The 5,365-nt window shown below is 60.7% G+C and overlaps 1 protein-coding gene across 1 annotated transcript in view; it reads left to right on the top strand.

Annotated features, from left to right (window-relative positions):
* Positions 1–854: 854 nt before the first annotated feature.
* LOC144954450 (protein PAT1 homolog 1-like) overlaps positions 855–5,365 on the top strand; it is a 22,117-nt gene continuing 17,606 nt past the window's right edge. The window contains exons 1-2 of the mRNA XM_078884952.1: positions 855–1,101; positions 1,598–1,657. The gene's annotated coding sequence lies outside the window, so the exon portion shown is untranslated. The remainder of the gene's footprint in view (positions 1,102–1,597; positions 1,658–5,365) is intronic.

Below are 5,365 nucleotides of genomic sequence, written 5' to 3'. Positions count from 1 at the left end.
CCCTTCTCCCCTCTCCCTTCCCTCCCTCCTCTCTCCCCCCCTCTCCCCCCTCCCCCCCCCCCCTCTCCCCCCTCCCTCTTCTCTCCCCCCCTCTCCCCCCCCCCTCTCCCCCCTCCCTCTTCTCTCCCCCCCTCCCTCCTCTCCTCCTCTCTCCCCCCCCTCTCCCCCCCCCTCTCCCCCCCCCCTCTCCCCCCCCCCTCTCCCCCCTTCCTCTCTCTTCCCTCTCCCCCCTCCCTCTCCCCCCCCCCTCTCCCCCCCCCCCTCTCCCCCCTCTCCCCCCTCTCCCCCCTCTCCCCCCTCCCTCCCTCTTCTCTCTCTCCTTCCTCCCTCTCCCCCCTCCCTCCTCTCCTCCTCTCTCCCCCCCCCTCTCCCCCCCCCTCTCCCCCCCTCTCTCCCCCCTTCCTCTCTCTTCTCTCCCCCTTCCCTCCCTCCTCTCCCCCCCTCTCCCCCCTCCCTCTCCCCCCTCCCTCTTCTCTCCCCCCCTCCCTCCCTTCTCCCCTCTCCCTTCCCTCCCTCCTCTCTCCCCCCCTCTCCCCCCTCCCTCCCTCTTCTCTCTCTCCTTCCTCCCTCTCCCCCCCTCCCTCCTCTCCTCCTCTCTCCCCCCCCCTCTCCCCCCCCCTCTCCCCCCCTCTCTCCCCCCTTCCTCTCTCTTCTCCCCCCCTCTCCCCCCCCCTCTCCCCCCTCCCTCCCCCCCTCTCCCCCCTCCCTCTTCTCTCCCCCCCTCCCTCCCTTCTCCCCTCTCCCCCCTCCCCCCCCCCCCTCTCCCCCCTCCCTCCCTTCTCCCCCCTCTCCCCCCTCCCCCCCCCCCCCTCTCCCCCCTCCCCCCTCCCTCCCCTCTCCCCCCCCCCCCAGGCGGGCCGCTTGAGTCCCAGCCACTTTATCCGCCTGGGCCCCCCACTGGGCCCCCCACTTGGCCCCCCACTGGGCCCCCCACTGGGCCTGCCGGGAAGAGCCGTGGGCCCCCCCCCCACTGGGTGGAGGGGGGCCCGGGCCCCCCACTCCGTCGCCTCTGCAGGGGCTGCCACGGACGCACCCGCCCCCCTTCTACGGCGGCGTCCACCGTCACGCCCAGCCGCCCACTCCACCCGTACAGAGCCTCAGGTCGCTCGCCCACACGCTCGCTCGCCCGTACGCTCGCCCACACGCTCGCTCACTCAGTCGCTCACTCACTCGCTCGCCCACTCGCTCGCCCACACGCTCGCCCACACGCTCGCCCACACGCTCGCCCACACGCTCGCCCACACGCTCGCCCACACGCTCGCCCACACGCTCGCCCACACGCTCGCCCACACGCTCGCCCACACGCTCGCCCACACGCTCACTCGCTCGCCCACACGCTCGCTCGCCCACGCACGCTCGCTCGCGCCACACCGTCGGCTCGCCCACACGCTCGCTCGCCCACGACGCTCGCTCGCCCCACACGCACACTCACTCACTCGCGCACCTTCGTTCACTCACCATGTGGGAGTCGGTGGTGGTGGTTTTTGTGGTTAATGTAATTGTTGTTGTGGTTGTTGTAATTGTTGTTGTGGTTGTTGTGGTGGTTGTTGTAATTGTTGTTGTGGTTGTAATTGTTGTTGTGGTTGTTGTCGTTCAGGTTTTCCAGGCCTCAGCCGGGCGAACTCCACCCTCAGCACCGGCGACTTCTCACTCAGAGGCAACGACAACAACCACCACCACTACCACTACTACCACCACTACCACCACTACCACCACTACCACCACTACCACCGCTACCACCACTACCAGCACTACTACCAGCTACCACCACTACCATCGCTACCCACTACCACCACTACCACCGCTACCACCACTACCACCGCTACCACCACTACCACCACTACCACCACTACCATCGCTACCATCGCTACCACCACTACCACCACTACCATCGCTACCACCACTACCACCACTACCGCTACCACCACTACCACCGCTACCACCACTACCACCACTACCATCGCTACCACCACTACCACCACTACCACCACTACCACCACTACCACCGCTACCACCACTACCGCCACTACCATCACTACCATCGCTACCACCACTACCACCACTACCGCTACCCACCACTACCACCACTACCACCACTACCACCACTACCATCGCTACCACCACTACCACCACTACCACCACTACCACCACTACCACCGCTCCACCACTACCGCCACTACCATCACTACCATCGCTACCACCACTACCACCACTACCGCTACCACCACTACCACCACTACCACCACTACCACCACTACCATCGCTACCACCACTACCACCACTACCACCACTACCACCACTACCACCGCTACCACCACCACCACTACTACCACCACTACCACCGCTACCACCACTACCACCACTACCATCGCTACCACCGCTACCACCACCACCACTACTACCACCACTACCACCACTACCACCGCTACCACCACTACCACCACTACCACCACTACCATCGCTACCACCACTACCACCACTACCACCGCTACCACCACCACTACCATCACTACCACCCACTACCACCACTACCACCACTACCGCTACCATCGCTACCACCACTACCATCGCTACCACCACTACCACCACACTACCACCACTACTACCACCAACTACCACCACCACCACCACCACTACCACACCACCACTACCACTACTACCATCGCTACCAACTACTACCACCACTACCACCACCCCACTACTACCACCACTACCACCACACCACCACTACCACCACTACCACCACTACCACCACTACCACCGCTACCACCACTACCAGCACTACTACCGCTACCACACTACCACTACCACCGCTACCACCACTACCACCACTACACACCACTTACCACCACTACCACTACTACCGCTACCACCACTACCACTACCACCGCTACCACCACTACTACCGCTACCACCACTACCACCACTAACCACTACCACCGCTACCACCACACTACCAACCACTACCATCGCTACCACTACCACCACTACCACCGCTACCACCACTACCACCACTACCACCACTACCATCGCTACCACCACTACCATCACTACCACCACTACCACCACTACCGCTACCACCGCTACCACCACTACCATCACTACCATCGCTACCAACCACTACCACCACTACCGCTACCACCACTACCACCACTACCACCACTACCACCACTACCATCGCTACCACCACTACCACTACCACCGGCTACCACCACTACCGCCACTCACCATCACTACCATCGCTACCACCACTACCACCGCTACCACCACTATACACCACTACCATCACTACCATCGCTACCACCACTACCATCACTACCACCACTACCACCACCACCGCTACCACCACTACCACCACTACCATCACTACCATCGCTACCACCACTACCACCACTACCGCTACCACCACTACCACCACTACCACCACTACCACCACTACCACCACTACCACCACTACCACCACTACCGCCACTACCATCACTACCATCGCTACCATCACTACCACCACTACCACCACTACCACCACTACCACCACTACCACCACTACCACCACTACCACCGCTACCACCACTACCATCACTACCATCGCTACCACCACTACCACCACTACCGCTACCACCACTACCACCACTACCACCACTACCACCACTACCATCGCTACCACCACTACCACCACTACCACCACTACCACCGCTACCACCACTACCGCCACTACCATCACTACCATCGCTACCACCACTACCACCACTACCGCTACCACCACTACCACCACTACCACCACTACCACCACTACCATCGCTACCACCACTACCACCACTACCACCACTACCACCGCTACCACCACCACCACTACTACCACCACTACCACCGCTACCACCACTACCACCACTACCACCGCTACCACCACTACCACCGCTACCACCACTACCACCGCTACCACCACTACCATCACTACCATCACTACCACCACTACCACCGCTACCACCACTACCACCGCTACCACCACCACCACTACTACCACCACTACCACCACTACCACCACTACCACCACTACCACCAGCTACCACCCACCACCACTACTACCACCACTACCACCGCTACCACCACTACCACCGCTACCACCACTACCATCACTACCACCACTACCACCGCTACCACCACTACCACCACTACCACCACTACCACCGCTACCATCACTACCATCACTACCACCACTACCACCACTACCACCACTACCACCACTACCACCACTACCACCGCTACCACCACTACCATCACTACCATCGCTACCACCACTACCACCACTACCACCGCTACCACCACTACCACCACTACCATCACTACCACCACTACCACCACTACCACCACTACCATCGCTACCACCACTACCACCACTACCACCGCTACCACCACTACCACCACTACCATCACTACTACCACTACCACCACTACCGCTACCATCGCTACCACCACTACCATCGCTACCACCACTACCACCACTACTACCACCACTACCACCACCACCACCACCACCACCACTACCACTACTACCATCGCTACCACCACTACCACCACTACCACCGCTACCACCACTACCACCACTACCATCACTACCACCACTACCACCACTACCACCACTACCATCGCTACCACCACTACCACCACTACCACCGCTACCACCACTACCACCACTACCATCACTACTACCACTACCACCACTACCGCTACCATCGCTACCACCACTACCATCGCTACCACCACTACCACCACTACTACCACCACCACCACCACCACTACCACCGCTACCACCACCACCACTACCACCACTACCACCACTACCACCACTACCACCACTACCACCACCACCACTACCACCACTACCACCGCTACCACCACTACCACCACTACTACCACTACCACCACTACCACCACCACCACTACCACCACTACCACCACCACCACTACCACCACTACCACCACTACCATCACTACTACCACTACCACCACTACCACCACCACCACTACCACCACTACCACCACCACCACTACCACCACTACCACCACTACCACCACTACCACCACTACCACCACCACCACTACCACCACTACCACCGCTACCACCACTACCACCACTACTACCACTACCACCACTACCACCACCACTACCACCACTACCACCACTACCACCACTACCACCACTACTACCACTACCACCACTACCATCGCTACCACCACTACCACCACTACCACCACTACTACCACTACCACCACTACTACCACTACCACCACTACCACCACTACTACCACTACCACCACTACCACCACTACTACCACTACCACCACTACCACCACCACCACTACCACC

The sequence above is a fragment of the Lampetra fluviatilis genome, unplaced genomic scaffold, assembly GCF_964198595.1.
Source record: "Lampetra fluviatilis unplaced genomic scaffold, kcLamFluv1.1 SCAFFOLD_1181, whole genome shotgun sequence".
Taxonomy (NCBI): Eukaryota; Metazoa; Chordata; class Hyperoartia; order Petromyzontiformes; family Petromyzontidae; genus Lampetra; species Lampetra fluviatilis.
Note: the sequence above shows the minus strand (reverse complement) of the source record. Positions and strands in the feature narration are given on the sequence as shown.